The 24,350-nt window shown below is 46.8% G+C and overlaps 1 protein-coding gene across 1 annotated transcript in view; it reads left to right on the top strand.

Annotated features, from left to right (window-relative positions):
- The window catches only part of LOC139757279 (uncharacterized), a 791,816-nt gene that overhangs the window by 516 nt on the left and 766,950 nt on the right, over positions 1–24,350 (top strand). The window lies entirely within an intron of this gene.

Raw genomic sequence — 24,350 nt, 5'->3', positions numbered from 1 at the left:
ATATATATATATATATATATATATATATATATATATATATATATATATATATATATATATATATATATATAAAACAACGTTTACGGTAGATATAATTAATGCTGTCGTCTGGGGGTAATGTTTTTGTTTGAGGTATACGGCATTCGTCTAGTTATTTACTGTTTATCCTGATAAATGGACGGGTCCTGTGGCCAGCTGGGCATGACTGGGGACTACCGCGATGAAAATAACGTAATTGTTACGAGCAAGTGACGATTACCGGGGCGGCAGTGTGTGCACACCGTCACACACGGGATTAAACAGTATTACAAGACTGAATTACTGGCGTGTACAAAAACCTTCCTCGACTTGCCCAACACGAACGTAGGAGAAACCCTGCTGGAGGAGCCAGCCAGCCACCCACTCACTCTCCACATCCTCACCTCACTGGCTGTGGAAGCTGACCAGGGTTGGCAAGTCCAACTGGGGCAGTTTACCTCCTCCTTCAGGAGGGTACTTGGCCTTCTTGGGATGTAACGTCAAACCTCTGGGGACGCGGGGATTCGAACGAAAATGCAGAGAAAGAGAGAGAGAGAGAGAGAGAGAGAGAGAGAGAGAGAGAGAGAGAGAGAGAGAGAGAGAGAGAGAGAGAGAGACGTTTCCGTCACCAGGACATGGGCGCGTGTCAGGGAGACCCAGAGAATCTACCAACCTCAACAACAACTTGAATATTTGACAATATATTCAAAACTGCTAACCCCCTTGAGCAGGACGGTACGATCCTTGAACAGAGGGTACGATCCTTGAACAGACGGTACGATCCTTGAACAGACGGTACGATCCTTGAGCAGGAGGGTACAATCCTTGAGCAGAAGGTACGACCCTTGAGCAGGATGGTACAACCCTTGAACTGCAGGTACGACCTTCGAGCAGACGGTACGATCCTTGAGCAGACGGTACGATCCTTGAGCAGGATGGTACAATCCTTGAGCAGAAGGTACGACCCTTGAGCAGACGGTACGACCCTTGAGCAAACGGTACGACCCTTGAGCAGACGGTTCGACCCTTGAGCAGGATGGTACAATCCTTGAGCAGAAGGTATGACCCTTGAGCAGACGGTGCGACCCTTGAGCAGACGGTACGATCCTTGAGCAGACGGTACGATCCTTGAGCAGACGGTACGATCCTTGAGCAGGATGGTACAATCCTTGAGCAGAAGGTACGACCCTTGAGCAGACGGTACGACCCTTGAGCAGACGGTACGATCCTTGAGCAGACGGTACGATCCTTGAGCAGACGGTACGATCCTTGAGCAAACGGTACGATCCTTGAGCAGGATGGTACAATCCTTGAGCAGAAGGTACGACCCTTGAGCAGACGGTACGACCCTTGAGCAGACGGTTCGACCCTTGAGCAGAAGGTACGACTCTTGAGTAGAAGGTACGATCCTTGGGCGGAAGGTACGATCCTTGGGCGGAAGGTACGATCCTTGAGCAGACGGTACGATCCTTGAGAAGACGGTACGACCCTTGAGCAGACGCCACGACCCTTGAGCAGACGGTACTACCCTTGAGTAGAAGGTACGACCCTTAAGCTCGAGGGTAGTCCCGTCGTGCTCGAGGGCCTTCCCGTTGTATTTAAGGGTCGTTATGTCGTGCTTAAGGGTCGTTCCGTCGTGCTCAAAGGTCGTCCAGTCATGATCGAGGGTCGTACCGTTATGCATGAAGGGTGACTACTGGAAATACACCTTTTCCACACTGGATTGAGAATGTTGTCAGAGTCCTTAGAACAAAGCATAGTTGACCTTGCTTTTAGCTTGGAACAAAACAGACGTCTACAATGTTTTTCGCCTGCAACAACAAGAGGTTTACGATGTTTTTAGCTTGGAGCAAAACGGAGGTTTACGATGTTTTTAGCTTGGAACAACAAGAGGTTTACAATGTTTTTAGCTTGAAGCAAAACGGAGGTTTACGATGTTTTTAGCTTGGAACAACAAGAGGTTTACAATGTTTTTAGCTTGGAGCAAAACGAAGGTTTACGATGTTTTTAGCTTGGAACAACAAGAGGTTTACAATGTTTTTAGCCTGGAGCAACAAGAGGTTTACAATGTTTTTAGCTTGGAGCAACAAGAGGTTTACAATGTTTTTAGCTTGGAGCAAAACGGAGGTTTACGATGTTTTTAGCTTGGAGCAAAACGGAGGTTTACGATGTTTTTAGCTTGGAGCAACAAGAGGTTTACAATGTTTTTAGCTTGGAGCAACAAGAGGTTTACAATGTTTTTAGCTTGGAGCAAAACGGAGGTTTACGATGTTTTTAGCTTGGAACAACAAGAGGTTTACAATGTTTCTAGCTTGGAGCAACAAGAGGTTTACAATGTTTTTAGCTTGGAGCAAAACGGAGGTTTACGATGTTTTTAGCTTGGAGCAAAACGGAGGTTTACGATGTTTTTAGCTTGGAACAACAAGAGGTTTACAATGTTTTTAGCTTGGAGCAAAACGGAGGTTTACGATGTTTTTAGCTTGGAACAACAAGAGGTTTACAATGTTTTTAGCCTGGAGCAACAAGAGGTTTACAATGTTTTTAGCTTGGAACAACAAGAGGTTTACAATGTTTTTAGCTTGGAGCAAAACGGAGGTTTACGATGTTTTTAGCCTGGAGCAACAAGAGGTTTACAATGTTTTTAGCTTGGAGCAACAAGAGGTTTACAATGTTTTTAGCTTGGAGCAAAACGGAGGTTTACGATGTTTTTAGCTTGGAACAACAAGAGGTTTACAATGTTTTTAGCTTGGAGCAACAAGAGGTTTACAATGTTTTTAGCTTGGAGCAAAACGGAGGTTTACGATGTTTTTAGCTTGGAGCAAAACGGAGGTTTACGATGTTTTTAGCTTGGAACAACAAGAGGTTTACAATGTTTTTAGCTTGGAGCAAAACGGAGGTTTACGATGTTTTTAGCTTGGAACAACAAGAGGTTTACAATGTTTTTAGCCTGGAGCAACAAGAGGTTTACAATGTTTTTAGCTTGGAGCAACAAGAGGTTTACAATGTTTTTAGCTTGGAGCAAAACGGAGGTTTACGATGTTTTTAGCTTGGAGCAAAACGGAGGTTTACGATGTTTTTAGCTTGGAACAACAAGAGGTTTACGATGTTTTTAGCTTGGAACAACAAGAGGTTTACAATGTTTTTAGCTTGGAGCAAAACATGTTTACGATGTTTTCATTTTGGATCAAAACAAAGATTTACATTGTATTTAGCTTTGAACAAATTTGAGGTTTAACGATTTTTTTTTTTGAGCTTGGAACAAATTAGGGAATTACGATGTAAAAGCTGGGAACAGAACATTGAATTACGATGTTAATAGTTTGGAACAAAGTCTCTTATGATCTGAGCTTGGAACAAAGGAGAGGTTACGATGGCATGAACTTGGAACAAAGGAGAGGTTACGATGGCATGAACTTGGAACAAAGGAAACTTTCCTTTTTGAACTTGGAGCAAAGGAAACTTTCCTTTTTGAACTTGGAGCAAAGCAGTGTTGACGATGCATAGTATGAGCTTGGAGCAACGCGTAGTTTTACAGCAAGAGCGTCCCCTCCAGTATGAACTGAGGCCGAGAGAAAAAAATTCGCTAGTGTGACCTTAGGATAGCACCATTTTTCGGTAGTATGATTTAAGGATAGCAAGGATAGTATGCTGGCAACTTGACCTTACGATAGCTGTCTTTTGGTCATATGACCTTACTGCTGCAGTCTACCAGCAGTATGACCATAGGATTAGCAGACTTCCAGGTAGTATGAGCTTACGATGAATCTTCCAGTAGTATGACCTTACGATAACAGAATCTTCCGGGCAGTATGACCTTACGATAACAGAATCTTCCGGGCAGTATGACCTTACGATAACAGAATCTTACAGGCAGTATGACCTTGCGATAACAGAATCTTTCGTACAGTATGACCTTACGATAGCAGAATCTTCCGGGCAGTATGACCTTACGATAGCAGAATCTTCCGGGCAGTATGACCTTACGATAGCAGAATCTTCCGGGCAGTATGACCTTACGATAACAGAATCTTACAGGCAGTATGACCTTACGATAACAGAATCTTTCGTACAGTATGACCTTACGATAACAGAATCTTCCGGGCAGTATGACCTTACGATAGCAGAATCTTCCGAGCAGTATGACCTTACGATAGCAGAATCTTCCGAGCAGTATGACCTTACGATAACAGAATCTTCCGAGCAGTATGACCTTACGATAGCAGAATCTTCCGGGCAGTATGACCTTACGATAGCAGTGTCTAGGAAAGTATGATCCTTCTGCCAGTATGAACGTACAAGAGATTCTCCCACAAGTATGAGCTGACGACACCACACGTTACCGGTGGTATGACCTCTGAGATAACACAAGAGCTGAGCGTGTACTGTGTGTGAGGCGTGATTATGTCGCATTCACCTGTAACGTTCCATGCGTTCACTAGTCATGTTCCGTGCGTTTACCTGTAATGTTCCGTGCGTTTACCTGTAATTATCCGTGCGTTCATCTGTAATTATCCGTGCGTTCATGTGTAATGTTTCATGAGTTCATCTTGCATGTTCAGTGCGTTCATGTAATGTTGCGTTCTTTAAACCTGTAATGCTCCGTGCGTTCACTTATAATGTTTCGTGCGTTCATCTGGAATGTTCCGTGAGTTCATGTAATGTTCCGTGCGTTCACCTGTAATGTTCCGTGCGTTCATCTATAGCTTCATGCGTTCACTTGTAATGTTGCGTGCGTTCACGTGTAATGTTCCGTGCGTTCATTTGTAATGTTTCGTGCGTTCATCTGTATTGTTCCGTGCGTTCACTTTTAATGTTTCGTGCGTTCAACTGAACTGTAGTTCAATTCGTTCATCTGTAATGCTCCGTGCGTTTGTGTAATGTTCGTGCGTTCACCTGTAATTTTTCGTGCGTTCATATATATTATGCGTTCATCTGTAATGTTCCGTGTGTTCGCCTGTAATGTTCCGTGCGTTCATTTGTAATTTTCCGTGCGTTAATCTGTAATATTCTGCGTTCATTTGTAATGTTCCATGTGTTCATCTGGAATGTTCCGTGCGTTCATTTACAATGTTCCATGCGTTAATCTGTAATTGATATTCTGTGCGTTCACCTGTAATGTTCCGTGCGTTTACCTGTAATGTTCCATGCGTTCATCTGTAATGTATCGTGCGTTCATCTGTAACGTATCGTGCGTTCATTTGTAATATTCCATGTGTGCATTCATCTGTAATGTTCCGTGCGTTCACCTGTAGTGTTCCGTGCGTTCACCTGTAATGTTCCGTGCGTTCATCTGTAAAGGTCCTTGCGTTCATCTGTAATGATCCGTGCGTTCACCTGGAATGTCCCGTGCGTTCATCTGTAATGTTCCGTGCGTTCACATGAAATGATCCGTGCGTTCATCTGGAATTTTCTGTGCGTTCATCTTTTAAGTTCCATTCGTTTACTTGAAATGTTCCGCGCGTTCACTCGGAATGTTCCATACGTTCATCTGGAATGTTCAGGGCGTTCACTTGGAATGCTCCTTGTGTTCACATGGAATGTTCCGTGCTTTCAGTTGGAGTATTGCGTGCTTTCACCTTTAATGTTCCATGCGTTCATTCAGAATGTTCACCTGGAATGTTCCATGCGTTCATTCAGAATGTTCACCTGGAATGTTCCGTGCATTCAACTGGAACGTTCCATGCGTTGATCCAAAATGTTCACCTGTAATGTTCCATGCGTTCATCCAGAATGTTTCGTGCGTTCACCTGTAATGTTCCATGCGTTCATCCAGAATGTTCAGTTGGAATGCTCCGTGCGTTCACCTGGAATGTTCCGTGCGTTCCACCAGAATGTTCATCTGGAATGTTTCGTGCGTTCAGCTGGAATGTTCCATGCGTTTATCCAGAATGTTCAGCTGGAATGTTTCGTGGGTTCTGCTGGAATGTTCCATGCGTTCATCCAAAATGTTCAGCTGGAATGTTTCGTGCGTTCAGCTGGAATGTTCCATGCGTTTCTCCAGAATGTTCAGCTGGAATGTTTCGTGCGTTCAGCTGGAATGTTCCATGCGTTTCTCCAGAATGTTCAGCTGGAATGTGTCATGCGTTCCTCCAGAATGTTCAGCTGGAATGTTCCATATGTTCCTCCAGAATGTTCAGCTGAAATGTTCCATGCGTTTCTCCAGAATGTTCAGCTGGAATGTTTCGCGCGTTCAGCTAGAATGTTCCATGCGTTCCTCCAGAATGTTCATCTGAAATATTCCATGCGTTCCTCCAGAATGTTCAGCTGGAATGTTTCGTGCGTTCAGCTGGAATGTTCCATGCGTTCCTCCAGAATGTTCAGCTGGAATGTTTCTTGCGTTCACCTGGAATGTTCTGAAGCCTTCCAAAGAAGTGATGATAATGATCGGTGTATGTATTGTGCTGGTTCATGCGACTCGCTCATCCTGGGGGCTGAGTGACGAATGAAAGAATTGAGTCATTCACTCTTATGTACTGCCTTCATGGGTCATTGACGTAGGAATGACTTCTTTCATCAGTCTTTAAACTGGTGATAACTTCTTTCATTGGTCTTTGGCCCGGTGATAACTTCTTTCATTGGTCTTTGACCCGGTGATAACTTCTTTCATTGGTCTTTGACCCGGTGATAACTTCTTTCATTCGTGTTTGACCCGGTGATAACTTCTATCATCAGTCCCTGGCCAGGTAATGACTTCACTCATTGGTTCTCGACCGAGTAATGATTTCTTTCATCGGTCTCCAACATGATGACTTCTTTCGTTGGTCTTCTGAGCCTGTGATGACTTCTATATGATGGCTGGAGGGTTAAGGCAGTCAGTATGTTGGGTTCAGCGATGGACGACGTGTGGCTACACTTGCTCGCCTGAATGAATATCTTTGAGCAAGATTACGATACGACCCTTGAGCACGACGATACGACCCTTGAGCACGACGATACGACCCTTGAGCACGACGATACGACCCTTGAGCACGACGGTACGACCCTTGAGCACGACGGTACGACCTTTGAGCACGACGGTACGGCCCTTGATCACGACGGAACTACCCTTGAGCACGACGATACGACCCTTGAGCACGACGGAACGACCCTTGAGCACGACGGTACGACCCTTGAGCACGACGGTACGGCCCTTGAGCACGACGGTACGACCCTTGAGCACGACGGAACGAACGCCCTTGAGCACGACGGAACGACCATTGAGCACGACGGTACGACCCTTGAGCACGACGGTACGACCCTTGAGCACGATGGTACGACCCTTGTGCGCAGATACTACCCTTGAACGCAACGGTACGACCCTTGAGAGCGACTGTCCGACCATTAAGCTCAACGGTACTACCCCTGAGAACGACGGTCCGACCATTGAGCGCGACGGTACGACCCTTGAGCATACGGTACGGCCCTTAGATATGATGTCGTGGCCTTGATATCCTAGAGTCGTTGCGTGGTGCTCAAAGGGTTATATACCGCGTTCTGTCGTGCTCAGGAGTCGTTTGGTTTGTTGAAATGGTGGAATGCTCACAGCTTCCATATTTTGAAGTTGATATTTTTTCAAAATATTTCCATCTTTTCATTCACCTTCAACCTGGGAGAGAGACCAGGTTTCAGGCTGTAAAGTGAACGACCTCAGCAAGGCACGAGGGAACACATGGTTACACAAAGACCCTGGCATGTAGTAGTATTAGTGTTGTAGTAATTACTTAATTACACTAAATCTTGAATTACCCGTACGTAATTACCTTTGCTGCAGCTCCGAACTTGGTGGAAGTCAGAGAAAGGCCTTACATGAGATCTCTGGTGGCCGTGATATTAGTCAGTGGAGTGGAGAGGGTGAGCTGAGATTGCTTATCTATTGCTTGCTGTTGGGTTTTTATTTCACAGCCTCACTGGGATAAGCCTTCCTAGGGTACGACGTGTTCAGGTCCTTCCTTCAGGAGGAGAGGCATTGTACGCGACGGAACTTTCATTGCCATCATGCTGTAGCTTTCCCAAATGATCCAGACATTCTCGTGCCTTGCATGTCATAATACGCCGCTGTTACACGTGTTGCTTGTATGTGAAGCACAGGAGTAACATTGACTTTTGTACGTCATCCGTGTTCAGCAGGCGGGTGCGGCCTGAGGCAGGAGCGGGGCGTAGCCCAGCTCAGGGTTGCTCTGGTGTTTACCTGGTGTCCAGGGTGCGTGTGTAGCCAAGAGGCCAGAGGATGCTGGATATGGTTCGCCACACACACAAGGAAGACTAGGGCAGTGCGATGCCTCCTTGTTGTCGTACGTCATTTTCATTACGAGATTCATTCCCTCGGTCAGCATGTTCTAGTTATCAGCAACCCCGTGAGCACGACGGTACGACCACTGAACACTACGGTGCGACCCTTGAGCACGACGGTACGACCACTGAACACTACGATGCGACCCTTGAGCACGACGGTACGACCACTGAACACTACGGTGCGACCCTTGAGCACGACGGTACGACCACTGAACACTACGGTGCGACCCTTGAGCACGACGGTACGACCACTGAACACTACGGTGCGACCCTTGAGCACGACGGTACGACCACTGAACACTACGGTGCGACCCTTGAGCACGACGGTACGACCACTGAACACTACGGTGCGACCCTTGAGCACGACTGGATGACCCTTGAGTAGGACGGTTCTACCTTTGATCAGGGCGGCACGATCCTCGGCGAGGCGTGGGGCTCGACGATCAGGCCATCATACCCCAGGGGGGCATCGAGCGTGCTTACGGGTCGTACTGTCGTGCTTACGGGTCGTACCGGCGTGCTTACGGGTCGTACCGTCGTGCTTACGGGTCGTACCGGCGTGCTTACGGGGTTGTGGTCTTACCACCCATTACGATGCTGTGTTGACAGTATGGTGGAGGTAAGAGAGCTCACGTCCCGGCCATGACTTTACCTCCACATGTCAGGTGAAGTTATTAACGGCAGATACCGACACGCGGCTAATGGTTGCTGGCCGAGGTAAGGAAGGAGGAAGGCCATTAAAGGACCCCAGGAAGGAACTCCTGGCTCAAAATCGGTTTTTACAGCGACCTGACGCCCCTCAGGTTATGCCCTCGCTCGCCTCGTTTTTCAATAAGCAGACGATAGCTTAATCCATTTCATTTCATTATAAAAAAAAAAAGACGCGAGAATGTAGAGAGTTTAGCGGTGTGAGGAAAGAAATAGATGTTACAAAGGCCCATCTTTGAGCTGGTAGCGGCTACACAGTAATCATGTGACGCTGTGGCTTGACATGTTGTGGTTTAGCTAACACAGAAGTCTGGAGTCAAAACTGGAGTAATATCCGTAGAAGAGGGAGAGAGAACCAGCACGGTGGCGTAAGGCAGGAGAGTCAAGGTTTGAGGTCAGAATGAGAGAGTTCAAATTCAGCGTTGTAGGCTCTACTGTGTTAGGTGTGTATGTAGAGCTAGAGCCACTGGGGAGCAGTACAAGAACAGATCATGCCTCAACACGATCTAAACAATCATTCAGAACAGAGGAAATTTACTGAGCCAGAACTCAACAGTTTCGTAGAGGCAGACGATGTATTCATGTGAGGTTCTGGGGAGTGATTAGATGGTGCGGTGATATCAAGTATGTTTATTGTTATGGATACACGTCAGTTTTCTCTGGTTTACGAGCTGGGATTTAGTTATGTCTTCACGAAAAACAGCTGAGCATGTAGGACGTTACTCTTGCTAAGTTCTCACAATAGAATGTTCCTTCAAATGTGAGCATGTCTGTGACCTTTGACCTTGTGTCATCAGTCCATGCCCTTCCCGGAAACGCATTTCATCAGTCCCTTGAGCACAGCGGTACGACTCTAGCTTGACCGTGGCGGTGCAACCCTTGTGCATGAAGGGCTAACCTTTGACCTAACTTCGTATAGTTATGCTCGAGGGTAGTACCGTAATGTATAAATACAGTACCGTGGTACGCAGAAGCCGTACCGGCGTGTGTGAGGTTCGTACTGTCGTGCACAAGGGTCGTACCGTCATGCTGGAGGAGGAGGTAAGATTCCAATTTGAATATCTCAAGACAAAGTCTTCTGGGCCCCATTGTCACGCTTTGGCGCCTCCGTATCTGCAGATCAAGGGGAACTTCTTTAATTTTTCAGATTATCATCATCTCCGTGTACCCAGACACGCCATCCACACACTCTACAGCCGGCATTCACACACACACACACACACACACACACACACACGGTGTAGCGGTTAGCGTTACTTTCCGTCAAGTCACGCACACACGGGCCGCATGAGATCAATCTCCCATGGGTTCGAATCCCGGTCGCGGCAGCCAGTCCACAGTCGACCCAGCTGTTCATCCTCCCTTATCGCCGGGTCAGTGACAGAGGCTAGGTGTGTGTCACTGCATAGGCCAGTGTGTGTGTGTGTGTGTGTGTGTGTGTGTGTGTGTGTGTGTGTAAATACATAGGGGCAACACGAGTGTATACCTTTCCCTATAAAACAAATAGTAATCCCACATACATAGGGCCACACATGTAGAACTCCCCCTCCTTATTTTTATGAATAAGTAATTACAGAAAAAGTAATTAAATTTTTTTATGTCTTGTCTTTCTTTGTTAGTATTCTCTCTCATATTTTTATATATCTCGCCAGAATCTTGATACATCTGAGAACAGTCATGTTCAACTACACATTAGCCTTGGATTATGTCCCGAGATAACCATTTCGGTTGACACACTAGGCTATGTAGACGCCGTTGCTTCTAGGTTAAAGTCGAGAGTGACATCTCAAACCATCAAACCCAACTTAATACGTATCACATTTCAATGAACAAATAGATCAGGATCACTAATGCACTTGAAAAAAGCAAATAAATATAATAACAAATACATATACTCCGACCACAGGATAGACGCCGCCGTGGCGGACAAGCCACCTAAACATTTATTCTAATTCAGAAATTTACATCTCGTAAATCCTGCAGTCTTTCCATCTATAAATAATACCTATACCATTATCCTTCGTTAAGGCAATTAATCAAGGACAAATGACAACAATTAGGGTAATTATAACCTAATTATATAGAGGAACTATTGCGCACGTCTAGTTACCTGGCAAGCAACGAACACAGCGAATGTCTTGACTGCGAGTTTCAACAATATAGCTCCAGCTCCCAAAATTATTTGAGCATAGCAGACACTTCTATATACAGACAAGTAATGGTTATGTTTTTACGTCACTAATTATTATTTACGTAACAAAATTAAGTCAGTGACATAATAAAAGAATAGATTTATGACTTCAAATCTATGAGAGAAAACGTAATGGTATAGTAAGGGACACTGTACAAAAAGAAAACTTTTGAAGGTGTATAAAAAGGAAATTTTATATATATATATATATATATATATATATATATATATATATATATATATATATATATATATATTTATTATATTTTTTTTTTATTATACTTTGTCGCTGTCTCCCGCGTTTGCGAGGTAGCGCAAGGAAACAGACGAAAGAAATGGCCCCCCCCCATACACATGTATATACATACGTCCACACACGCAAATATACATACCTACACAGCTTTCCATGGTTTACCCCAGACGCTTCACATGCCTTGCTTCAATCCACTGACAGCACGTCAACCCCGGTATACCACATCGCTCCAATTCACTCTATTCCTTGCCCACCTTTCACCCTCCTGCATGTTCAGGCCCCGATCACACAAAATCTTTTTCACTCCATCTTTCCACCTCCAATTTGGTCTCCCTCTTCTCCTTGTTCCCTCCACCTCCGACACATATATCCTCTTGGTCAATCTTTCCTCACTCATCCTCTCCATGTGCCCAAACCACTTCAAAACACCCTCTTCTGCTCTCTCAACCACGCTCTTTTTATTTCCACACATCTCTCTTACCCTTACGTTACTCACTCGATCAAACCACCTCACACCACACATTGTCCTCAAACATCTCATTTCCAGCACATCCATCCTCCTGCGCACAACTCTATCCATAGCCCACGCCTCGCAACCATACAACATTGTTGGAACCAATATATATATATATATATATATATATATATATATATATATATATATATATATATATATATATATATATTTCTTTTTTTTTGTCGCTGTCTCCCGCGTTTGCGAGGTAACGCAAGGAAACAGACGAAAGAAATGGCCCAACCCACCCCCATACACATGTATATACATACGTCCACACACGCAAATATACATACCTACACAGCTTTCCATGGTTTACCCCAGACGCTTCACATGCCCTGATTCACTCCACTGGCAGCACGTCAACCTCGGTATACCACATCGATCCAATTCACTCTATTCCTTGCCCTCCTTTCACCCTCCTGCATGTTCAGGCCCCGATCACACAAAATCTTTTTCACTCCATCTTTCCACCTCCAATTTGGTCTCCCACTTCTCCTCGTTCCCTCCACCTCCGACACATATATCCTCTTGGTCAATCTTTCCTCACTCATTCTCTCCATGTGCCCAAATCATTTCAAAACACCCTCTTCTGCTCTCTCAACCACGCTCTTTTTATTTCCACACATCTCTCTTACCCTTACGTAACTTACTCGATCAAACCACCTCACACCACACATTGTCCTCAAACATCTGATTTCCAGCACATTCATCCTCCTGCGCACAGCTCTATCCATAGCCCACGCCTCGCAACCATACAACATTGTTGAAACCACTATTCCTTCAAACATACCCATTTTTGCTTTCCGAGATAATGTTCTCGACTTCCACACATTCTTCAAGGCTCCTAGAATTTTCGCCCCCTCCCCCACCCTATGATCCACTTCCGCTTCCATGGTTCCATCCGCTGCCAGATCCACTCCCAGATATCTAAAACACTTTACTTCCTCCAGTTTTTCTCCATTCAAACTTGCCTCCCAATTGACTTGACCCTCAACCCTACTGTACCTAATAACCTTGCTCTTATTCACATTTACTCTTAACTTTCTTCTTTCACACACTTTACCAAACTCAGTCACCAGCTTCTGCAGTTTCTCACATGAATCAGCCACCAGCGCTGTATCATCGGCGAACAACAACTGACTCACTTCCCAAGCACTCTCATCCCCAACAGACTTCATACTTGCCCCTCTTTCCAAAACTCTTGCATTCACCTCCCTAACAACCCCATCCATAAACAAATTAAACAACCATGGAGACATCACACACCCCTGCCGCAAACCTACATTCACTGAGAACCAATCACTTTCCTCTCTTCCTACACGTACACATGCCTTACATCCTCGATAAAAACTTTTCACTGCTTCTAACAACTTTCCTCCCACACCATATATTCTTAATACCTTCCACAGAGCATCTCTATCAACTCTATCATATGCCTTCTCCAGATCCATAAATGCTACATACAAATCCATTTGCTTTTCTAAGTATTTCTCACATACATTCTTCAAAGCAAACACCTGATCCACACGTCCTCTACCACTTCTGAAACCATATATATATATGTATATATTCCATTTCCCGCGTGAGCAACGTAGCGTCAAAACAGGTAACATATCCATAGAGGGGAAAATCCTCACTTCTACTTCACATCATGTCGTTCTTCACCAAAACATCATGTTGCACTGTTCTTTCGTCTGTCGCTGTAGTCTTGGGATTTGATCCCCCCACAGTGCAGGTAAACCCCTATAGGTAATCGAATGCCTTCTAGAAATCGTCGGTCATCGTCCTCTGTGGTAGACATGTCGACGAGGGGGAAGTTCCTATACGGAAAGTGGAACACATTATGACGGATCATTGCGCAGTGCGATACATTCTGACGGATCATTGCTCAGTGTAATACATTATGACGGATCACTGCGCAGTGTGAGACACTCACGCTACTCAGTAAACATGTATTACGCAATAGAATATCAAACAGATTTTGAGAGTCTTCCATATATTGCGTCATTCCTCGATACTTTCCCTTAACTGTCAGTATCGTGTAGGAGTCGCATAAGGCTCACTCCTTTGTTCTTAACGCTGCCTCGCTAACGCGGGAAATGGCGATAGCGTGAACTGGGCCGATGGAATGAACCAAGGCATGTGAAGCGACCGGAGCAAACCATGCATAAGCCTGTGGGGGTCTGGTTGTGGAGAGGGAACTGTGGTTTGGCTGCATTACACATGACAGCTCGAGAAAGGATGTGAGCAAATTCGATGCTTTCTTCGTTTGTTTCTGGCGCTACATCGCTATCGCGGGAACTGCGATCAAGTGTGTGTGTGTGTAAGAGAGAGAGAGAGGTGGTCACAGTCTCCTGTACAATGACTCAAGTGGGAACATATTTGTGTACATCAGCGCAGCTGGACGACAGTCTGTATTTGCTTCCTGGTTATGAAATCGTCTGTCTTGTGGCACAGAAGACATCAGCTGCACCACACACCTGTGGCGGCAACTTGTCCCCGGGAGGAGGGTCGAGCCACGACGGTACGACCCTTGGGTGTGGTGGTTGACCACGACGGCACGACCCTTGGGTGTGGTGGTTGACCACGACGGTACGACCTTTGGGTGTGGTGGTTGACCACGACGGTACGACCTTTGGGTGTGGTGGTTGACCACGACGGTACGACCTTTGGGTGTGGTGGTTACCACGACGGTACGACCTTTGGGTGTGGTGGTTGACCACGACGGTACGACCTTTGGGTGTGGTGGTTGACCACGACGGCACGACCCTTGGGTGTGGTGGTTGACCACGACGGTACGACCTTTGGGTGTGGTGGTTGACCACGACGGTACGACCCTTGGGTGTGGTGGTTGACCACAACGGTACGACCCTTGGGTGTGGTGGTTGACCACGACGGTACGACCATTGGGTGTGGTGGTTGACCACGACGGTACGACCCTTGGGTGTGGTGGTCTGGCTTCTTCATGACTCTTAAGTTTAAGTCAGATGAGACGACATCATGGCCAGGGGTCGTACCGTTATACCAGAGAGCCTAATATCTGAATGAAGACGCGGGGTAAGACAGTGCCAGACAACAAGGACGTGGCTCGCTTGCCGATGTAAACCTTCAGGAGAACAGGTTCTCGGTCAGAGGTGTTGTACCCCACTGTGTGGCCATGATCAGTATTAAATCTGCCGCTCAGGTTCGCCCGGAGATAGGCTGATCCTTTAGCGCGTCACGTGACAATCAATTTCAGAGAGCAGTGATGGTAGATGCAGGACTGAGAGAGGCGAGTGTATGAGGTTGACGGGTGGATTGTACACCCCACACTACACCACTTGCCCGGATCACTGGGGGGTAAAGCCCTTGCTGTTCCACACTCGTGTTGTTTTTAATCAAGTTTATGGAAACAAAACTTTAAATGGGTTCTGGGAGGGCATTAGTCTGCCATCCATGTAATGGTTAAGTTGTGTCGTACACCACCTGACTCATTTGCATATAGAATGGGTTTTGAATGTGGAAATTACGCTGAAATATGGTTACGGGCGGTACGACCCTTGAACCTCTCGGTACGACCTGTGCGTCCCGTGGCGCAGGCCATCGTACCCGAGGGACGCATCGTCGTGCTCAAGGGGCGTACCTTAATGCTTAAGGATCATTCAGAAGGGCAGGACCGTCATGCTCAGGGAGAGGACCCTCGTCTGCAGGGAGGGCGCGGCGAGCTCAAAGGACCTTCTTTCGTGCTCAAGGGCTTGTGTACCGTCTTGCTCGTGGACAGTAACATCATGCTTAAGGATCGTACCGTCTTGTCCAAGGATAGTACCGTCTTGCTCAAGGATCGCACCGTCGTACTTACGACTCGAACCGTCGTGCTTAAGGATTGCTTGCAGTGTGTGGCCTTTTGGCTACACTACACACAGGTCCTGTACGATCTCTGGGACGTCACCAACGCCCGTCGTCTGCAGCAGTTCCTATGTGGAGTTTGAATATGGCTACGAGTCTGGAAGACTCAACCCATCGTGAGTCAGTCAGCAGTTAAATAAGTAAATAGATAAAGAACGGTTTATTTCATTTAAACAGCCACATGGCAGAAAATACACAGCTGAGGTATTGCAGGTATTACAGACCTGGGAAGTCATAATAGTAACTAGTTAGCTAATAATATGAAGAGCTTTAGTTAGGGAACCTGAGCCTGGCTACCAGTCAAGGAGCCTCAGTGTGACTGTGAGGGTAGGGAACCTCAGCCTGGTTGGGGGGTCGGGGAGCCTCCGCTTAGCTGTGAGTCAGGGCTGCTTCAGGGTGGCTGAGAATCAGGTATCCTCACCCTAGTTACGAGTTTGGAAGCATCAGAGTGGATGAGAGTCAAGAAAGTCTTAATGTAGCTACGAGTCTGGGAAACGTCATTGTAGCTACGAGTCAGGGAAGCGTCATTGTAGCTACGAGTCTGGGAAGCGTCATTGTAGCTATGAGTCAGGGAAGCGTCATTGTAGCTACGAGTCAGGGAAGCGTCATTGTAGCTACGAGTCTAGGAAGTGTCATTGTAGCTACAAGTCTGGGAAGCGTCACTGTAGTTACGAGTCTGGGAAGCGTCATTGTAGCTACGAGTCTAGGAAGTGTCATTGTAGCTACAAGTCTGGGAAGCGTCACTGTAGTTACGAGTCTGGGAAGCGTCATTGTAGCTACGAGTCAGGGAAGTGTCATTGTAGCTACGAGTCAGGGAAGTGTCATTGTAGCTACGAGTCAGGGAAGTGTCATTGTAGCTACGAGTCAGGGAAGTGTTTCTGTATCTACGAGTCGGTTACATCACCATGAAGCATAAGGGAATAATTCTGGTTTCCAACTTGCTCATCATAATTTAAGACTTTTGTTTTGACGGTGTTCATGGCTAGGTCACACTGAGTGGTGGAGTGTGTGACATGGTCAAGGAGATCTTGAAGTCTATCCCTCAGATGAGGAGGTGCTAAGACAGATGTCGTGGTCTTTGTCGATTTCGGATAAGACAAAAATATTTACAAAATGAACCAATCTGAGTTATCGGTATACAATAAATTGTGCTTATTCACTTGGTATTGCATTTATAATTGCCCCAGGTCATCTACTTAAGAAAGGGTTATAGTGTTATCAAGGGCCTCTTTTCAGGAGCTGCCGCAGCCTTAGGCAGCATGATTTGTACATATGACTGATGCATTACTCCCGTAACTCACAGGAAGCAGGTCTTGTGCATCAACGGGAGATACCGGTGCTCAAGAAGTTTGGTTGTGAGTGTGTGTGAGGTGGGTGTTGGTAAGTGTTCAGTGTCTTCGGTATGGAAGTTACATTTTGTGCATGAGGGATCTTGTGATAGGTTGAATCGGTGATTGTTATACTGTGGAGATGGATGGTGTACAGAGGGCGGACGTGAAAGTGTCACTCACACATGCCTCGGGAGCATAGTTTCAGAATAGTGTATGTCATGATGATAAGGCTAAAGACTACAGTATTGGGAGGCGGAGACCGCTTATATACAGTGTGTCGAGTGTCTGCCGTTTATATATATATATTGTATCGACATCGTGTTTGTTGTTGGATCTGTTAGTAAAAGCTGCTGAAGTGTGAAACATAAGAGTTTTTAGTTTCTGCTTGGGGACTGATGGTTGATGATGATATGGGTTTAGCGTTGTAAATGTTTAAGTGTTGAACTTACCGAAGGTTAGATTTCTCTCATGAACCGCGTGCTTCATTTGCCTTTGATGATGGATTGAGACACTAATACGGAAACGCGAGCAACAACAACACAGTGCTATACTGGGTAATTCACAGGTGAGATGTAACTTAGAGCAAGGTGTTGCCGGACGTGAAGGAATGTGGTAAGATGAGTTTACGTAAAGTGAGATATTTGAGGCTTGTTAGGCTGGAGTCGCACACCACTGATGAAGTGTGTAAGAGGCGAAGCAAGCGTCCCATACGAGGGCGTGGCTGCCGAGTCTCGTGGAGTTTCTGCAGGAGGGAGATGCTGTGTGCGCCACAATCCTTTGTGCTGTAGGAGGCCGCAGGACCGTAGGTCCCATAGGTCAAGCTGCTGCTGAAGACGGTGGTTGCGAGACCCTCACGCCGTTCCTGCTGAAGGTGGGTGGATGTCATAGATAAAGCATAGATAAAGCGCCACAGACACCTGCCAGGGGGATTTTTTTCAGGACACCCACCTCCCCCCGTCGCCTCCGACACGTAGGGAATACGGAGGTATAATATTTCTCTCCTGCTGCAGGTATCTGGTAATAACTTAATATCTGGATTTCACTGCTTTAGTGCGGCTAGTTTCTCTGTAACACCGTTTGTGTTTATGGATCCGGATATATATATGGCTGCGTGTCGTCTGTGTTTATCTTGCGGATAAGGCTATTCCATCCGAGCTAATTCCATTGTTTGCTCAATACTCCGTGACCATTGCCATTCCGGATAAGCGAGGGTATTAATCTCTTCTGAATGGTTTGATTACAGTGTAGCAAACCCTTCAGCCCGACGCTACGGACCTTGAACACGGCGGTACAAACCTTGAACACGGCGGTACAAACCTTCAGCGCGACGGCACGAACCTTGAATACGGCGGTGTGAACCTTGAGCGTGACGGTGCGAACCTTGAACACGGCGGTACAAACCTTGAACACGGCGGTACAAACCTTCAGCGCGACGGTACGAACCTTGAACACGGCGGTGTGAACCTTGAACACGGCGGTACAAACCTTGAACACGGCGGTACAAACCTTGAACACGGCGGTACAAACCTTCACCGCGACGGTACGAACCTTGAACACGGCGGTGTGAACCTTGAACACGGCGGTACAAACCTTGAACACGGCGGTACAAACCTTGAACACGGCGGTACAAACCTTGAACACGGCGGTACAAACCTTCAGCGCGACGGTGCGAACCTTGAACACGGCAGTGTGAACCTGGAGCGTGACTGTGCGAACCTTGAACACAGAGGTACAAACCTTCAGCGCGACGGTACGAACCTTGAACACGGCGGTGCGAGCCTTGAGCGTGACGATACGGTTCAAGGCCTGGCCTTAGACTCTTGAGGCCAGGTGGCCATCAATACCCAATGGTCATAACGTGTGCTGAAAGGCTATACTCTCGTGGTCAAAGTGTCGTATCGTTGCTCTTAAGGGATTAAGGGTCTAGGTAGGGATGCTTTCCCGTCAGGGCCTCAGCTTACCAGAGACCTTATCTTCTAATGGCCGTCCCATGTACTTGGAGAGGGTAGTCTAAATAGGGCAGCGCTTTGTCTGAGTAGGACAGCGCTGTGTCTGAGTAGGGCAGCGCTGTGTCTGAGTAGGGAAGCAGTGTGTTTGAGTAGGGTAGCAATGTGTCTGAGTAGGGTAGCAATGTGTATGAGTAGGGCAGCACTGTGTCTGAATAGGGCAGCACTGTGTTTGAATGGGGCAACACTGTGTCTGAATAGGGCAGCGCTGTGTCTGAGTAGGGCAGCGCTGTGTCTGAGTAGGGCAGCGCTGTGTCTGAGTAGGGCAGCGCTGTGTCTGAGTAGGGCAGCGCTGTGTCTGAGTAGGGCAGTGCTTTGTCCGAGTAGGGCAGCTCTGTGTCTGAGGAGGGCAGCACTGTGTCTATGGAGGCCATAGCGAAGGATGTAAACAGGTTACTGAATGTTCCATTATCCGTATACCATACTCCAAGTTATTCTACGAGTAATATGTGCCGGCAGATGGTTTACTTCCCCTACCATTCTAGTATAGTACCCGGACGAAAGGTGAGGGACGATCTCGACACTCAAGTCCCTCTCCCACAGATTCCTGCAGCTCATATCCTGCTAGATGATATAGAGACCTTCTCTCACTGTGCTCCATCCTGATTATATTCACTCTGGTGGAATTTCATCAACCATGCATCAGACCAACTATGGGCTTTGTCTAGTTTCTCTTAAGAGTTGATGCAATCCTCCTCGCTCTATATCTCCTTCATGACTTTGCCATTATTCACAAACATGTTCAAGCAGGAGTTCAGTCCTTCTGGCATGTCATTCAGATAGATCAAGAGGAGCGAAGATACGTCCTGGGACATACCCTTGTGGCACGCGCCACTGGTGACCTAAACTCATTTCGAGAAGACTCCCATAACATCCGTCCTTTGGTCTCTTCCACTTAGACAATCTTTTGTCCATCGAAGTCTTCCACTTGTTCCTGCCTGCAGATCCGGGTTCTTTACCATCCCCCTGTGTGGTTCAATGTCATTTGCATTGTAGCCACCTGAAACGGAGCTCACCCTCGCGTAGAAATCTGAGGTGTTGGTTGCGCATGACCACCTTACCCTGACACCAGGGTGTCTCCCATTACAGTAGTTTCTCGTTTGCGCTACACAAAAGCAGCGCTGTGTACACCTTCTGGGCGCTGGATAGATTGGTGTAGTAGATTTGTTGTATAATCAAGCCCTCGAGAGTGCCACGATGCCCTTGCCATTTGTTGTATGGTCAAACCTTAGATTAGACGTTTTTGAGATGCTGTCTCGAGATGATATTCTCCATTGTTGATCACGTCACATCATCCTTATCTTGTTGTAATTTACTTATGATCCTTTACGTCATCAATCATAGCACTTATGATCCAGTTTATCCTCATAAAACGCCCTTTTATATCTTTATGTAAAAGCTTTTATCTCTAAGAGAGCTTACAGTACAGTGTGCTTCACTGAGTTCTCCTGTAGCCCTTGGGGCGTATTAGTGCTATCCTCGAGTTCATGATTTCAGATACATTTCACAGATCATTTTCAAACAGTACTAGAAGAAGTAGGAATTCGTACGCATTTAACACCGACGTCAAATTACGCCATGACAACTGGTTCCCTGGAGAGTGACGCACAGCTGGCTCCGGTGGCGGGAAAATGTTAGTTCTGCTTGCTGCAGCTGTGCATGGGGGACATCTCGCCCATTTTCTTCACAACAGATGTGCACTGGGACCTGTTGCCTTTGCAGCATGTGCACCTGGGGAGCGGCCGGCTGTTGTCGTCCCAAGAGGTGTATGGGGAGGAGGTCGGGTTGCAGAAGTGTGCTGGGCCTGACGTTAAGTGTGTGGCCGCCGCTGGAGACAACAGTTCTGCCTGACGGGGAAGGCCGCCATCCACCACGTCTCCCGCCACCATTAGCTGTGCATCAAGCGGCCGCTTGCTCCAGCCGTGGCCCAGAGAGTTCGCATAAAGTTCCCTAAATGACCCGCACGTGTTGCGGGTAAATATCCAATATTGTGGCCCCGGATGTTGTGTTTCGTGGAATAATTGCAACTTGAGTGTGGTCCCCCCGGAGTTTCCCCCCCCGCGTGACGTATGGGACTGTGAGCCGTGTGGCACCTCTCAATAAAGCTCCGGTTGCCCTGAGGCATCCCACGAGCTGGATGGAATATACGGAGAAAAGTTTGGGTCTAGAGTCGACCAACCCTCCGCTGCTGTAAGATCCAGAGTGTTATTTACGAGGCGTGTACCTTGAGCCGTCAGGCCCCGCGGCGTGGTGTCCCCCGCCAGCGCGACACGGTCCATAAATCGTGGTCGCTTTGCATTACCCGCCGCCCAGATAAATGTTTGGTCCTGGGTAGTGTTGCTGGCTCTTCCCTCGACCCGCCAGCCCCGCTCCCCCTCCCCCACCCTACAATTACTCTCTCATGCAACACCCACAGACGCAATACAACCATGACTCACTCACCCGGACGCAACACTCGTGTAACTCACTCGCAAGCAGCACATTCGTAACTAATCTAGACGCAACACAACGTCATGCGGGCGAACGCAGCATGCCTGTCACTCATCCAGACGCAACACACCTGGAACTCCTAGACGCAACACTGCCTACGACTCTCTGAGACGCAACTTAAGTCTAAAGTGACTTACCCATCAGCAACATACCTGCAACTCATCCAGACGCACTACGCCAGTGATTCGCTCAAACACAACACGCCTGTGACTCATACTCAACACATGTTACTCACCTAGACTAAGTACCTGTGACTCAACCAGACGCAACTTGCCAGTGACTCCACCACATGCAACACACCTGGCGTACAGTGACGCAACACAATATTCATATGACTCATTCTCATGCGCCATACCCACCTGTGCCTTAGTCCGACACAGCACACTACTGACTCACTCAGACTCGACTAAAGCCTATGACTCACCAAAGTGCCGCCAGATACCAGTGATTCACAGAAACGTCGTAATACATCTGTGACTCAAAAGACGCCGCCATATACCTGTGACTCGCAGGACGCCGCCATACAACTGTGAGTGTCAAGACGCTGCCGCAATATGACTTTGACTCGCAAGAAGCTGCCACTAACATGTGACTCACAAGGTACCGCTATACACATGTGACTCAAGATCACTAACATACCGTCTGTGGGAGGAAGCGTCACGCTCTTCCGGTGATCCTTCACCGAAGCATCCCTCGGAGACACACCCGAAGGAGCCCTCGTCAAGTGCTTCTGGGAGGCAAAGATGGAGGAAGTGTTGAAATTACAGCTGGATCCCAACAGGTTCTGAGTTACGTTTCGACAGTGAGTCGTGGGATGATGATGATGATGACACTGGAGAGCCATCATCCCACACACCTGCTGTGTGACTCAGACATGATTACGAACTTGTAAAGTCATCTGCAAGCCAACCCCGAAGCTCGAGCAACTCCAGAGAATAGAAGGAAAAAATATTTCTTGAATGATCGAATTTGAAGAGATCGTATTTTACGACGGAGTTGTCGTCGAGATAATCGGTCGTCCCATTTGAAAGATCATAAAGTTTGATCGCAGGAGACCAGACGTGACATCATTGACCTGCAGGACACCAAGCTAGGAAAAGAGAGGTTAACCCTTGAATATGACCGAAGATGAGATCAATCTGACCCTCCACCTGTTTGTTAGGAGGGCTGAAGCATTGAGGATGACTCTAGATTTTGTGATGGTGAGCTTTTTCGAGATCTACATTACAAATGACAGCAGATCAGATATTTCTGTCTGATGTTTATATCTCCTTTATGACGGTGTGACATGTGAACTATGGAGTCCTTACCTCATCCATGGTGACTTCAGTGCGCACAGCACTATATGGGAGAGAAGACATCAACCATGTTGTGAGGGGCAGGTTAACTGAAGACCTGTCTTCAAACTCTGGCATAGTGTGTCTCATGATGGTAGTGTGTCTCATGATGGTAGTGTGTCTCATGATGGTAGTGTGTCTCATGATGGTAGTGTCTCTCATGATGGTAGTGTGTCTCATGATGGTAGTGTGTCTCATGATGGTAATGTCTCTCATGATGGTAGTGTGTCTCATGATGGTAGTGTGTCTCATGATGGTAGTGTGTCTCATGATGGTAGTGTGTCTCATGATGGTAGTGTCTCTCATGATGGTAGTGTGTCTCATGATGGTAGTGTGTCTCATGATGGTAGTGTGTCTCATGATGGTAGTGTGTCTCATGATGGTAGTGTGTCTCATGATGGTAGTGTGTCTCATGATGGTAGTGTGTCTCATGATGGTAGTGTGTCTCATGATGGTAGTGTCTCTCATGATGGTAGTGTCTCTCATGATGGTAGTGTGTCTCATGATGGTAGTGTGTCTCATGATGGTAGTGTGTCTCATGATGGTAGTGTGTCTCATGATGGTAGTGTGTCTCATGATGGTAGTGTGTCTCATGATGGTAGTGTGTCTCATGATGGTAGTGTGTCTCATGATGGTAGTGTGTCTCATGATGGTAGTGTGTCTCATGATGGTAGTGTGTCTCATGATGGTAGTGTGTCTCATGATGGTAGTGTGTCTCATGATGGTAGTGTGTCTCATGATGGTAGTGTGTCTCATGATGGTAGTGTGTCTCATGATGGTAGTGTGTCTCATGATGGTAGTGTGTCTCATGATGGTAGTGTGTCTCATGATGGTAGTGTGTCTCATGATGGTAGTGTCTCTCATGATGGTAGTGTGTCTCATGATGGTAGTGTGTCTCATGATGGTAGTGTGTCTCATGATGGTAGTGTGTCTCATGATGGTAGTGTGTCTCATGATGGTAGTGTGTCTCATGATGGTAGTGTGTCTCATGATGGTAGTGTGTCTCATGATGGTAGTGTGTCTCATGATGGTAGTGTGTCTCATGATGGTAGTGTGTCTCATGATGGTAGTGTGTCTCATGATGGTAGTATCTCTCATGATGGTAGTGTGTCTCATGATGGTAGTGTGTCTCATGATGGTAGTGTGTCTCATGATGGTAGTGTCTCTCATGATGGTAGTGTGTCTCATGATGGTAGTGTGTCTCATGATGGTAGTGTGTCTCATGATGGTAGTGTCTCTCATGATGGTAGTGTGTCTCATGATGGTAGTGTGTCTCATGATGGTAGTGTGTCTCATGATGGTAGTGTGTCTCATGATGGTAGTGTGTCTCATGATGGTAGTGT

This window comes from Panulirus ornatus, chromosome 2 (assembly GCF_036320965.1).
Source record: "Panulirus ornatus isolate Po-2019 chromosome 2, ASM3632096v1, whole genome shotgun sequence".
Classification (NCBI taxonomy): Eukaryota; Metazoa; Arthropoda; class Malacostraca; order Decapoda; family Palinuridae; genus Panulirus; species Panulirus ornatus.
Note: the sequence above shows the minus strand (reverse complement) of the source record. Positions and strands in the feature narration are given on the sequence as shown.